The sequence below is a fragment of the Falco cherrug genome, chromosome 9 (genome assembly GCF_023634085.1).
Source record: "Falco cherrug isolate bFalChe1 chromosome 9, bFalChe1.pri, whole genome shotgun sequence".
In the NCBI taxonomy this organism is placed as follows: Eukaryota; Metazoa; Chordata; class Aves; order Falconiformes; family Falconidae; genus Falco; species Falco cherrug.
Genome location: NC_073705.1, coordinates 54,750,421 through 54,765,596, shown reverse-complemented (window position 1 = coordinate 54,765,596; position 15,176 = coordinate 54,750,421). Strand labels below are relative to the sequence as shown.

General features: G+C 41.0%; 1 protein-coding gene across 2 annotated transcripts in view; it reads right to left on the bottom strand.

The window, feature by feature from the left end:
- PTPRE (protein tyrosine phosphatase receptor type E) overlaps nt 1-15,176 on the bottom strand; it is a 109,149-nt gene that overhangs the window by 74,005 nt on the left and 19,968 nt on the right. The window contains exon 1 of one of the 2 annotated variants that reach the window (XM_055719966.1): nt 3,571-3,683. The exons of the other annotated variant lie outside the window; for it this stretch is intronic. The gene's annotated coding sequence lies outside the window, so the exon portion shown is untranslated. Of the gene's footprint in view, nt 1-3,570; nt 3,684-15,176 lie in introns of those variants that run through there. 2 annotated transcript variants of the gene reach the window in all.

The window sequence follows — 15,176 nt, the reverse complement described above, 5'->3', positions numbered from 1 at the left end:
CAGCATTAGCAGATGGAGCCAAAAGACTACAGTCTGCCATTGCTCATTCATGAATAAAGTCCTCTTAAGTACGTCTCCATCTTTTTCTTCTTTTTTTTTTTTCTTCTTTTTTTTTTTGTTTTGGAAGGAGACAAAGAGTTTGGTAGGAGCTGGGCTTCAATCAAAAAATGGCAATGTAGTGATTAATTAGCAGATAATTTCAAGCAGGAAATTTCAAGCAATAAAAGGTTGAAAGCATCACTCAGGGGGAAGGAAGAGGAACTGGCAGATATACCGTAACTGGGAAAATACAATGAGAAATAAATCAAGAGGCGATGAGGCTTCCTCCCCAAAGCACAAGTGACGATGACACTGAGGAAGGCAACCCTGCCTGGATACCCGTGCCTGCATCGTGCTGGGGCAGGAAACACTGATGCTCCCAACGCAGCCGTCAGCAGTGCAGCAGACCTCACTCTCGTAGTTGCTGTTTGTCCCATCCGCTACTAATACGCAATCCCCCCCCCCCCTTTTTTTCCCCCTCAAATATCAACAACGTTAATTAACAAAGAAGCGTGCAAACATATGCTAATTTGATGCAGTATCATTCAGGAATAGCAGTTTGGCAAGAGGCAGTGACTGATGGAAAATCCAGCTATTGATTTTCCTATAGGTTGCTGTCATCACTTCTGTTGCTGACAAATAAACAACCTAAAGAATATTTGCTTTCCAATGACATCTGGTGTCAACAACAGTATGCATTTACTGTCATACTTTCTCCAGAATAAATTGATATTTTATTATTTCATGTGTTTTAAAATCATCACTGGAATTCCTGATGGCATTACTGTTGATAAAATGTACATGTATCTCAAATCCCTGGCAAAGCACTTAACATCCACAGCCAGTCAGCATTCATATCCTTATCAATTCTTTTCAAGACATGGTATTAAAAAGAATTGTTACTCTTGAACATATTTACTAAGGAACAGAAGTATGATTAATAGTACAATAATAACACAATAAAATAGAAGTATACTCTTAGGAAATATTTAGCACAAGTAAATTTTGAGTGCTGCTCAGGGTATTTCAGCAGATTTAGTTATAGCTCACAAACATAATTTTGCAAGGATTTCTCTTCCTTATTCTGCAAGTTGGATTTTTGCATAAAGGAATGTTTTCCTTTGAGGACTGGGATAAAAAAAGACCGAGTGTTTTCCCACCAGCCCTTGACAGCTGTCTCAAAGACACCATGTGCAGAAAATACAGAGGACAGTCCCATTTGGAAGCTCCTCAGAGTGAAATGCGTAACAAAAGTTGTAGATTTGACCATTGTGTTTAGCAATGCTGGCCTATTCCATCCAAAAATATTTTTTTGGTGGAAAATACCCCTCAGTCAAATGTGGTTTGTTACCATGAGAATAACTTTTTGGACTGAGACTGTATCCTGGACCTAAGATCAAAGAGAAATATATTTCTATTTTCGGAAGTAAAGAAGTAGGCTGACTTAAAAGAACAAAATCCAGCGTCTATACGGGACACTTCATTCCATATCTGCGAGCTTTGTTTTCACAACCACAACAGCAGACAACAGCAAGAGCACAGCCCCCAGCCCGGCACTGTCTGGCAGGCGCATGTCCTGCCCTTGCTCCCCTTCAGTGCCAAGCACCAGCAGCATCCGCTGAAGTAACAGGGTAGGAAAATTCCTCCTGTTATAAAACCAGCTGTTTTCTGAAAAGGCAGATTCCCACCACCCCCCCCCTCCCAAAAAAAGGACTTCTTTTCTCCCCCAGTGTTTTTTACGGCATCCTCTGAAAAAAGGAAGCTGGCAAGAGCTCTGCAGCTTCCCGAGCCATCTGTTTCTGCTTACGGGAAACCTGCTGGTAGCCCAGACTCACATGGAGGATGCACAAACACACACTCCCCTGCACTTCAGACAAGCCTGGCATCGCGTTATTCACTTACATGATGTTTAGGTCACTTGTTTCACATTATACATTGAGGATAAAACACAAGCAGGGGTGTGTTTGCGGGGAGAATGCAAGGACAGGTGAAAAGCACATTTCACACTGCAGCAGAGGCATAAGCCAAGGCATCACCATCACGAGGTTCCCAGGAATGGCTCTGTCCCCCACCCAGGGATTACGGGGACACTGAGGGGTCCTGAGGTCCCAGACACAGTGTGTACGTACATGCTGGGGTTGCTAATCCAACTTTGATGCTTGCACAGTGCATGGCTGCTTTCAGGTTTTTACCAGGGAATATTACACAAATCATTTGTTATTCCAAAATTCACACACACACCCATACTGCCACTTACCTGCAGAACAAGGGAGCACCTGCACATAGATACCGTATGCCTTGAGGGCCATTTCAGAAGATGAATTTTATTTTCATATGGAAAAGAATGTGACATTTTTACCAGAACTGCAGTTTTACAAGTATGAAGACAAGATTATTATGCATCACAGTATATTCCTATTACTTCTTCTGATGTACTAAAAATATGCTGCCAGTATGATATAGCTAATTAAACAGTAACTTCCTAATAAGACAACTATAAACCTTTCAGATGAGCTCAGATTGCCTTAGGCTACAGAAACATAAACACTTAATTTTAGTTTCTGTCAGACACAGAAAGACCCTAAAATGACTTATATGATGCTTTTAGCCCTAGAGGATATGAAACTAAACCAGTACACCCTACTTCCTTTTAATAACCCTTTCTGATGAAACAGGTTTAAAATAGCATCACTGAAATCACCAGTGTAATTTACAGATTCACAGGTACTATGATTTTTACTTCTTTTGTTTGTTTTGCATTTTCTGCTTATATTTTGAGTAATCAGTTCCGTTAAGTAACAAATTAATTTCTCCAAAACAAGGAATCTTTCAAAGCAGTGAACACTTAAAACACCCTCCTAGTTGTCTGTGTTTCCTGGTCCAGGGAACATTATCTTGGTTTCTATCCTGTGTACGTTCTGGACCCACAATCACTCAAACCACAAATACACACCCATTCATTTAAGCCCAAGCCATTGTACCAGCTTCATAGAGACAAGTCGCACACATGTGTATTTTAGGGTAAGGAAAAAAAAAATATATATATAGGCCCAAGAGACTAAGGAAGGACACCCTTCACATTCTATTTCCATTCTTCCATATTTCTATTTCTCTTTTCACCCAAGTAATTGATATTTTGCTGTCCTCCCCCTAAATTTTTTTATTTTTTATTTAATACTCCTGGAGAGATTATTTCAGATCAATCAATGGACAGCCTACTAAAAGTAATTTTAAATCGTTTTCAGTCTTCAATGTCTATCCACTAGTTGAATTACATTTCAAGCAAGACCTGCACATTAGACCTGTTTCCCCTACTCCAGTCCTGTCTCCCATACCTGCCAGTCCCTTGCCGCCCCCCTGCCCCTCCAGCCGTGTCCCTGGCAGATCTACCCCTGCATGACAACATAGGAGACACACAACATTCCCTGTATGTCCCCTCTGTGCTCCCAAAGATGACACACACCTAGAAATACAGCTACACTTCATTAAATTGCATTATACAAACATCATTTTTATTTTCCTGTTATTTACCTGCTTTCCAACTGATGCAGAGATGCCCAAGAACAAACGCCACTGGCCCATGGGATCCATTTTTTCGGATCAGTTGAACGCTGCTGTCTGCCAAACTTGTCTTTCAGAATGTATCAGCCAAAATAAAAATGGTGAGCTTTTTTATAGCATAAATTAAGTCTGTTTGTATAGTCCCAACCTGGTGATGGAAACCCTGACTGCTGAATTATTTTGCTTGCAGCTGTAGCATGTGATAAGTGCTCATCCCACAGATTCAATGGAATAACCTGAGAGACTCTGACCATGTTATAACATCAACATTTTCCTCCTGTGACTGGAAAAGTAAACGCTCAGGCTGATCCATGAGTGGCTGAAGCTTCAACAGAGTGAAGTCACTCCCCACCCCCCCCCCCCCCCCCCGCCCCCAACAGAGCAGCTACTGAGAACCTGGCCATGTATTTCTATCCCAGGGAGTAATAAGAGAAAATCTGTTTGTGGAAAAGGTGAACAAAATATTTAATATACAGTTCTCAGACTCGTCACACCCTGCTTACAAATACTGAGGAAGGAGGGAAGGGGAAGTTACAGGAAATTTTTTTTCTGCATTTTCCCCTCTTTCCTACAAGTGCACCGTCAGCATACTCCATGCCCTGGCATGGGAAAACCCAGCTTGGTAAACTGGGTCTCAACTTCTTTAAACCTGGTTAACAGCTGCCTTTGATGCACTACTCGCATCGCTCAGGTGCCCCTGCTCTCAAAAGTGGGTTCCTGAAACCTATTATGCATGAGATTAAATTCAAAATCCCATCCTCAGCTACTTCATTTTTTCATGTGTATAGGGAAACATCTCAAGAAGGAAAAAAAATTAGAAATTTTGTGCTTGAAAAAGAAGCACAAACCCAGGCTAGCAGTACCTTTGGAAAAAGTAACCAGGTTTTTATCTCCCAGTCAGGCTAATTTTTACCATATTCTGTTTTTGGAGTTCAGCAGGCTCTGGAGGACTGTCTTTTTCACAGGAATTTGAAAGAACCAAGAGTTGCACTCTGTGAGATGGCAAAGCTAATTTAGAGCCTATTATATGTTCCAAAAGCAAAGAAATCACTTTCTGGGAAGCCACACCAACTGCCAGTGCAACTCACACTCATCTTGAGTAGGGGGTAGGAAGAGGAGAGGTAAGAGTTCACTCACGCACTCTGTGGGACTGTGCATTTCACATAAAAACCGTGAGGTCTTTTTCTTAGACAAGATTACCAATTGCTAATTGTGGAAAAATCAGAAAGGCAGCAGATAAACCTGAGTTAATGAAATCTCAGAAAGACTCATAAATAACTTGAAGCCTCATTAGATTGAGGACCTGAACCAATTTTCTGGCAAGAAATCTTTCTGGCAGTTGCAAAACCAATAACGGGTAGCTCTGATTTTGCTAGCTTCAAGTCAACCTCTTTCCATCAAGAGAAGAAATGAGGATAATTTGCTCTTATAGCTCTCTGAGTGCAGTACATGCCTGGCAGAACTGCTCACTCCTGCAGCGTGGTAAGGATTATCCCAGAGACCTCAACTGCAGCAGGCACTGCTGGGGTGCCAAGGGCTTCTCCCCAGCTCACACACTTTTCAACAGCATAAAATCCCAGTATATATATATCCTGTATCTGGCATACTGCAGTGACGGGGTGAAATGGAACCAAGCTACATTTACAAGCAGCTCTGCAGCCTGTGTCTGAAACATACCCATTCCTTTCCCATCGCATCAGGCATTAGCTACAAAAGCCTGCCCTGCGGCATGCATATTTTGTGCTTATGATTTGCTTTTCCAGCTGAAGTCATTAATGTACAATTTGTGCAAGTTAGCTGTCTCATAAAACTTATCTTAGCCTTATCAGAAATAGCACCAGAGCAGTTCTTAAAAGAAATTGTATCCTCAGTTTTTCTCTCTTCATACTCAAGTGTACTGCATACCTTCCCTAAAAGGCCACCAAAGAACCATAGCCATGTTACTGAAAACAAATGAGACAAAATAATGGGATGTTAACTCATTTCCAAGCTTCAACCAGTTTTGCACTTACTTCAGTCTTAGATTTTTCGCCCGATCACGGAACAAAGCTACATAAAGATATGTAAAAAAAAAAAAAAAAAAAAAAGAAAGAAAAAAAAGTTGCTGGAAAGTAGAACACCAAGTCTAATAATCAACAAAAATGATGGTAGCTAAACTTGGGTCAATATTAAGTTAATACCACCCAGCAAAAAAGCACTTCAAAACAAGAGCAAACCCCAACAATATAAAAAAATCAAAACACACTGACTTCCAAGAGACCTGCTGTCCATAGGTCAAGTAAAGCCTATGCAGGAAAGTGTATTTGTGAGAGAAGAGCAATTTAAGTCATAAACGTCATATGAAATGAACGCCCTCATGTCTGAATAGAAGCTTTCCAGCCGTCACCAAAAACACCAAAAAAGCTTTAAAACTGCACTAGAAGAGCCAAACTCCTTGTCTTTCTGCATCTTCTGCCCACTCAGACATCACCTTCTCTGCCCAGGTCAGCGAAAGAAGATGCAAATGTACAACAGAACACTAACACAGATGCGTTCCTGCTAACAGGAGGTCCAGCAGCAAAGCGCATGCTGTCTGTGCCAGGGGGCAGCGCTTAGGAGAACAACAGTGTTGAAGCAAAGAGAAAAAAAACTTTCAGCAAAGCTACACAAAAACCTGAGATATACCTCAACATTTCTCTTATGGAAAAACCTTTAGTACTTTCATTCATCAACATCCTGGAGACTTTGTTCTTCCTCTCACACACAGAGGCACACAGCTTTGATTCTTTCACAGAACCGACTAAAGGCAGTAACTAAAAATAAAAAGCCAATCAGATCACCTTAAGTTGCTTCCTTAAAAAAAAAAAAAAATAAAATCCTATTTCACAGCATGCTAATTAAGATAACAGAACCAATGCCTTGATATCATGATTAAGAACAGTTCATTTTCAGCATTTTTCCTCAACAGCAGATCGATGCAATTATCTGGCAATTTGCTCACTGAATGACTTTCCAAGATGCCTTACTGTGATAAGACAATGCCTTCTTCAAAGTGCCTTTGAGCCAGTGAAAGATGAACCTGCAGGAAATATTTTCTAAGCAATGTACAATTTAATTCTTCAGTAATAAAGCAAACTATTTGCTTCATGAGTAATGACAAAAACCACTGAAGTTAGGTGGAACAGCAAGCCACTGGGTTTTTTCCTCATTTCACAAACAGTGATCACTAAGAAGAATGTTGTGATGGAGGGCACATCCAAAAGATCATTTTTGGAAAATATAAAACTGAAGTTCTTGACTTCATTGCATTTTAACCACGGGACACAGGTGAAGACTGGCTAGCGGGTGAATCACTCGTTCTGCCCTTTAGTCTTTCTGCTCTAACTACATGCTGATTTTCACGATGGTGTTTCACGAAGAGCTGCACTGGCACCTGGACAACATAAACAAAAGAAATGCCATTTTTCAGCAATCTGGAAAAAGGATAAACAGGGAGGTGAAAGGACCTGCAGGTCTTTAGTCATTCAGTTTGGTTTACATGTCCTGATCAGATTTTAGGGAAAGATACCACACCGCTCAATCACGAGCGATGCACACTGGTAAAATAGAGGGAAATGCTGACTGTACATGCAGCTGGTCATCTGTAACCTCAGTAGCCAAGGAGATCTTTAAAAGATCTTGCTAGCTCTGAAAAGATCCCCAGCTTTCTACCCATCCCCCTGCACCCAGGGGCACCGATGGCTCACGGTGCTGCCAGAAACCCAACCAGCCTGCAAAGTTACCTGCACCAGCACCCACGGCAGCAGGGAGGTCCCCAGGCAGGGCTGCTGCCAGTGTCTAGACCAGGGAGTAATTTCTGAGCAAAATGCAGTTTTGTGCTCAGTTAAGCCATGTCCTGTTACCCACAGGCACCAGCTGCCTTTACCAAAAGCGACAGCTGCAGCCCACTAACTGTGTCCCTCCACCTCCCAGCATCGAGAATTAAGCACTTTTCTAAATATTGCCCAAAAGAAGCCACAGGAGCTCTTCTAGTGATTCCTTCAGCAGCAGCCTTTGTAAACCAGCATGGTTCCCCCAGCAGAATTAAATTCAAAACTTACCTGCTTATCTTTCCATGCAGCTTCCCAGCCTTATCCTTCTATAATGATCTAAATCTAAACACATTTTCTGTTGATACCTGATACCTGCAGAGGTTCCTTCTTCTGTTCTGTGGAAAGGAACCCTTCCCTGCTTCAACAAAAATATCTGAAGGAAATAATCACAGACCCAAGACTTCTACCACTCTGACTTAAATAGTGCATGTTCATCCTCATATGCAAAATACATCACTAAAACCACAAAAGTAGATGTATTATAAAATGTTCCAACTTGACCAAAATTGACTTATTTTTCCAACACTGAAAATTCAGAACACGGTAGAACTTTGCGGTAGCTTTCACACATGTATACCACACAAAGCTACATAGATAAAATTTCCTTTACAAACCGCTTCTGGTGTTACACATCCTGGTTTAATGGACTAGGAACAGCCTTATTTTTGATATAAATACTACCACAGTGGAATGGCCAGGTATATATTCTCTTTCCAGAGGATGCATGGTGGTGAGACCACTATTGAAACATGTTACCTTTGATCACCGAAACACAGGTTCACTTCTTAGTTTCTTCAAAACCATAAACTATGGACTGTAATGATGCTTCTGCTTCACTAAGTCAAATATACTGATCAGGTTTACCCTACAGGAAAGCAACCCTTCCCACATTTAAGCTGAGCTCTCACTTTGCCCTATAGCCTGTAGTAGCATTGATAATTTAAGCGTTTCATAAATGTAAAATTTTACTCTCCTCTGAATCAATAGAATTGTTTTTGATTTCCAGTATTACACCAGCTAACAGCATAGCAAAAATCACAAGCATACCAATACACCTACTTCATGAAAATTAATGTAAAATACAATTCAATGAACGACTGTAACCAGAGGATGGTTTAGAGCGATGCAGTCCCACAGAACAGCACAAACACCTGTTGGGATAAGCAATGCTATTCTGTCAATATGGACCCTAAACAGGTTTTCTTAGACTAATAATCATTAATAATAATGAACAAATTAACCAGACTGGATGCTAAAAAGCATCAGGACCTCCAGCATTTTGGAATAACGCTGTATATACCCAAGTGCAGCTGGAATTGCACACAAATGTGAATTCCCTTTCATAAGTCATTCAGAGGATTAATTTTATGTTTTTTTCCTAAATTCACAATTAACAACAGCAAGTCACTTAACAGCACACAGCCTGGCAAGGAGTTTAGATGGGCAGCAATGCTGAACGAGACAGAAAAATTTAGGTTGAGAAGGACCTTTGTGGTCCCCCTGCCCAACCTCCCGCTGAAAGTAGAGCCGAGCTCCAGGCTGCTGGGATATGTGCTTATGCTGGTGGGGCTCCAAAGAGGGGATGCTGCAGCCCCCCGGCCTCCTGCCCCACCCCCATGGGGAATTTTCTTCTCCCCATATAACCAGTTGCAATTTCCCCCCATATAACTGGTTGCTTGTGCCCACTGCCTCCTGTCCTTGCACTCTGTGCTTGGGGTGGACCTTGGCTCAGTCTTCTCCATTACCTTCCTCCAGGCAGCTGAAGCCTACAGTTCAGCCCCCACCCTGCAAGCCCTCTTCTCCGAGTTCGTACTTCATGTCCTCGTGCCCTTGCATTTGGCTTTGGCCAACAGCAGGAGGCTTTCTGATGCCCCTCTGCACAGCATCCCTGCCCTCCAGCACAGCATCTGCTCCTCCCAAAGTGAAGCCACCTGCCAGCCTGCTGAGCGGACACCTCAACTCATCGTCCAGGTCACTGCCAGAGACGTCGCACAGCTGAACAGCACCCGCTGGAAAGTGATGGATAAAGACCTTTGCTCTTGTGTTTGTTCAGATTAAATGAGAAACAGCTGCTGGGCAAATCTGACTTCATCTTGCTCCCTGCTAGAGCACGGTAGCAGTCATTTCATTTTGATTCTATGCGTCTACATTGCTAAGATGACGATACCGCAAAAAGTCCTTAATAATCTCCTGGAAGGCCGAGAACACGCAGAACATGCTAAGTTTCACTATCCACCTTACACAAGCTTCCACAGATGTGAACTTACTTGGTAGTCTTCTTCATGACAAAATAATTATTTTTTTTTAAAGGGTCCTGGCCAATGTAAACAGGAAAAACCCACTGTTCGGAGGTCATGCTTTGCATGCCTTCTATCCTTTTGATGTACAAAGAATGTTTGTTACGATGGTTTAGAAGTATACAGAATACAAGATCAGGACTACACTAACATCCCACTCTTGTACCGCATCATAAAAAAAAGCAAAAAAAAAAATTGCTTCTTGATGAATATAAAATGCTTCAAGACCTGCAGTTATTTCAGCAGACTTCAATTACCAATGCTTTGACCATTTGCCACAAGCACTCAAGAGAGACGAACTTGCAAATGTCACTACGCCTCAATGCAGCAGAAATACAAGCAACTCAAGTGGGATACTCACTGATGGGTGTGCAACTGCATTTAATTCTAATATGCTGGTTACTCACCCTGCATTAACGTATACATTAAAAGGGGTCTGCCCCCCCAGCCCCTCCCCCACCAAAACAAAAATAAATAAATAATATACCTGAAATCAGTTTGCATGTGCCCTCCAAAGGCTTCTTTTAAGCACTGTTTTCCACCCGAAATTAATTTAATTGCATCTACTGAGAAGGCTGCAAGTCCTGAAAGAAACATGCCAAGTGATTTTAAAATTGATCATAGGAAAGCTGAAGTTGGCAAGAAGCTCGGGAGACCACCTCGTTCAATCTTCTGTGGAAAGCTGGACCTTAGATAAAGTTTTCCGGGGACTGTCAAGCAAAGTCAGGAGTATTTCCTAAATATATTTTAGAACAGTAACTATCAGAACTACTTTTATCCTGTGCTTGTTAAGGAACTTCCTTTCATGCACGGGTGAGATGACAGCAGCTTTGAAGCATTCACTGCATATCCAGCTTTAAACTCCCAGATGAGCTCCTGATTGTAGCAGAGGTGTGAAGTTTCTCCAGAGCAGACCCTAGCCAAACCCCTCAGCTGTTACATGGGTTATCTCGGGAATCTCCCCTCCGCATACCTTCCTCTCGTCTGCAAAACACAATGGCACTGCCTAAACTACAGTCAACACTGCTTTGTGGGAAGCCTGCACGGCTGTTCATGACGTCTGTATAACTTCCAGGCACTTCTCTACACCCTTTTGCCCTGAAGCAGCTCATCAGGACAGCAGGATACAGATCTTCAACTGGATTTCCAACCCGATGGCACTTTATTTGATGTCAATGTCCTCCCATGGGCAGCGACACACAATGTAAATGCCATTTTCCTGGGGATCATAATTCATGATGATGCCACACGGTGGTAGCACTACTAAAGGGATGGAGAACAGCGAGCTCTCACAAAGCATTTGGGGTCAGAGTCAGCTGCAAATTGTGGTATTTGATGCTCCTCTAGGAAGCTCATTTCATCTAACCTCCCCAGAGCCAAAACAAGAGGACACCATCCTCATTTCAAAGAGAATAACAATTCACACTGGAGTTTTAGTCATTTTTTTCTAACATCTGTGCCTAAATGAAACAATGAAGCACAGTAGATGCAATACACATGGCTTACAAAGTCATTTAAAATAGACAACTGCTATGGTTTTCACCACAAATGCATAAACTAGCCCTTAATAAAGCTGTATGTGGATCGCTCCCGCTAAGTCCATCATCTTAACAGCCCACAATTTCACAAGAAATCACCCTGCAGCAGCATGTTCCTTGGTCTCAGATGAACACAATCCCAAACCAGTCCTGTATTATAATCCATTTACAGAGCAACACAACACAGTGGTTTCATAAGACAGTTACAACCATCTTTCTAATTCAGACTTCTTACTCAAGGTAGGAGTCAACTAAAAACGGGGGGGGGGGCGGGGGGAGAAATTTTCCAGCTTTACTTTGCAACTGTCATTTGTACTTTAAAATACAGTCTTCCTACTGCCTAAATATGTTTCCAGAAAACAGAAATCCATGGATTCTCAGGTCAAAGTTTGCAAGCAACTTCTCATTGGAAGCAAGCCACTTCAGGTCTAAAGACTCAACCACCAGAAATCTGCTACCACCATAAACCACAGAGGACAGAAGAGGACACAGCAGGCAGAAGAAGGCTTATACCTGCCCTTACGAGACACTTTACCTTACAACGTGTTTCACTAACGCGTCAGCAAATGCCAGCCTTCATGTCTTCACCCACCTTTACTGACCGGTTGTACCAGAAAATAAGACTGAGACTTTACAGTTTTGACTGCAGAGCATGAGAATGGGAACAGGTCTGGGAAATTCTGGTGGAAGAAAAACTAACAAAAGAAATTCGTAAACCTCAAATGGAATCATTCCAGTGTTACAGAGGGAAATCCTGCAAATCAAAGCCATCCATGCAGCGGGATCACTGTTCTTGCTACTCAGCTGCAGCCTCCACCAGCACCATCTCTACCCTACATGGACAGCTTTGGCAGATGTCTGTCAACCGGCTACAGAATTGTAGCTGCTGTAGACAATTACATCTTTTTTTTTTTTTAATTGTACATTAGATATCCACGCAAAGACCTCAACCTTTCAAAAGTTAACCCTCAAAACCCTTAAAAAAATCCCATCCTCTGTCAAACTGCTGAGTACAGCTATCTACCCTCCTCCCAGATCCTGAGCAAGCTCTGTGAACTCCTCATGAATAACTCCTCCATAGAAATGAACACTGCCGCATTCATTTAGAAAACAAAAATGGTATTATAAGAAAATATGCTGCTTGCAATTCTGGTGTAATATCCTCAAAAAACAGTGTAATGTCAAAAATGGCATTTTGCTTACCCTGACTTGAACAGTGAGATTTCTGGCTCTCTATAAACAAGCAAAAGTTTCAGGTTTTCTACGGTAGAAGACCCATTTTTTTTCAAGACATGATTTTATTATAAAATAAATATGTCTAAGTTGTTTTTAAGGATTCTGTTCTGGTTTTCTATTTTAATTATCGTGCATTAAAAACTCATGGTACAGTTACTGAATTTGTACAACTGCCTACACTGTGCAAAAGCACTCAGAGAACTTCTGCCTCCAGCAGATTGTGGGTCCTTACAAAATGTCCCAGCATTAGTTCAGAGCTGTCTAAACCAATGAGCATGAAAAGAAATTTTAGCATCTCTGCCACTACCGCTTGCACTTCTTCCAAAACTAAAAGAACTTTTCCAGGCTTTGGAAAAATTCAGCATTTGTGCGTCTTTGCTCCTGCCAGCCTCCCCCTCTCCGCTGCTCCTCTTCCCCAGCACTGGCTCCATCACCATCACCTTAGCCGGGGCATCAAATTCATCTCTGAGACTGCATTACCCATACTACTCCTTGGACTTCTTTCAGGTTTACATGCTGATCATCAGGTTTAATTCCACAGCAAATAACCAGAAAGAAAAAAAAACAAACCACCAAAGTAATTTAAAATATGGGTATTTCCCAACTGACCACCCTATTCTTCTATTCTTTAGTAGCTATTGCGGAGTACACAAGTAAAATGTAGTACAGTAAAAACGTCCCTAGGAAATCTTTTTCTTAATTTCTGAGTATTTATATTGTATTAAGGACAGGTGTTTAAAAGAAAATTAGCATAACCTAACTACTTATGAGCTATGTAACAGTTTCCATTTTGTCATTTTCATAGCATTTTGTTTCAGAATTTTCTGTAATAGGTACATTTCCTTTTTTGAAACAATAAAGGTATTTACATGATGTTTTTACTCCAGCTTAATGAGGTTTCAAAAAACAAAGCCTTGGCTATTTAAATCCATTATTAAGATATTTACGGAAGGTCAATTTTTACACTTTGGACTGCAATCTCACTGAGATCACACATGTACAACTACAGTACTTTAAAAGTTGCATTGTAATGGGGAACTGAGGTTTTAAAAATACTAATAGAAAAAAGGAGGGTAAAACTGGTTTTCAGCTTTAACTTCAATGTGAAACCTCAGCATCACATGAATATGCATTTTGCATTTCACATATATAATCACAAGTTTTTAAGGTGCCTTGGGACCTCTGAAAGAAGGCACAGAATAAATGAAAATCATTTTAATTAAAAGCAAATTAAGGGGTCTTCTAATCCAGGCAGAAGTAGCAAATCCGTGGAGACTTTTTAGAATATGGATCCTTGAAGTTACATTGCTTATAACCCTCCCTAATTCCAGCTTCCTTCCCCCATTTCCCCCCAAAGGAGGCTCCGAATCTGCACGGGATCAGGTTTATTATGAAAATTCTGCTCTAGTTCCTAAAAAAAGATTTTGCTCTAGTTTCAGAGTGGCCAGAAGCACTAGCATCCATACGAAGCAAATAAAAACAAAGAAATGAGAATGGGAATGCTTTTTCTCACTGCAGGGAAAAAAGATAAGATTCTGTTATATGCTTTTAAGAAGTCATTTCAACACTGATTAAGAAAGTTGGAGTTCTCCTCCTTGACAGGAGGCTTTTGAAATACAGCTCAAAAATAAACTAAGCAACCACATACTAAAATGCTATCACAAAAATGACTTCTTACAAGAAAACTTGTAAAGGTAGAAAAATGTGTGGAAGTAAAATAGATAATATTACTGTAATTTTTTCATTACTGCTCTTACAGCAGGAGGACATTACTGATGAAGTCTCACAGGTCTCCCACTGGCTGTCCCTAGTTCACCATTGCCTATACCAATAAATAAAAGAATGAATTTACAAATACTACTTAAAATTATCAGCAATCTAAACTGAGTAATATTCTGTTGAAAAGGCATTTTTACATGTATTTAACTCATTAAGCAATTCAATTCCTCCATGAGAAAAACCCCCCAACAAAACAAATCCTAACCTAGAGGGAAAAAATCCAAACAACTGAACAAGAGGAACAAAAAAAGAAAATGGGCAAAACGCCTGGAGAAACGCTGCTTTGATTTTGACACATGGGAATAAATGGAAAAAATATTCAGCTAACCTTTTTTTAATCAAAACATCTTCCATCTCATGTGCAAATTTCAACAGCTGAGAAAGCATCCTACTCAATCTCCCCCAAGTGGTGTCAGCATGTTTTATGTAAATACTAGTTAACAAGGGATGTATGTTTGCAGCAAACATTTTAGGGTTCTCCTTTAGAAGCTCTGGATTCACCTTCTGTGTCGGAGGAGAAATTGTAATTCTGAAGGTAATAGGAGATACACACAGAGGACATAGGAGACTTTTCTTTTTTAAATAGCCAAGATATATTTGTTATTGAAGAGTTTTAGTTATTTCACAAATTAACAGGAGAAAAACTTGATGACTAACGTCTGCATCAATATGTGGCAATATGTGTCTTGAAAGCAACTTTATTTTGCAACATCCGGAAATAACGTTAGGGTTTGATAACACGCTCATCTGAAAGGATTACTGAGACCAAGGCAGTTTCCTTCTAGGACAGTCAGAAGTGTCACATGAAGCACAAACATGACAAGCTCCTGTTCGAGAGCACACTCCTGTGCCACGGGATACCCAGGGGAAGCAGC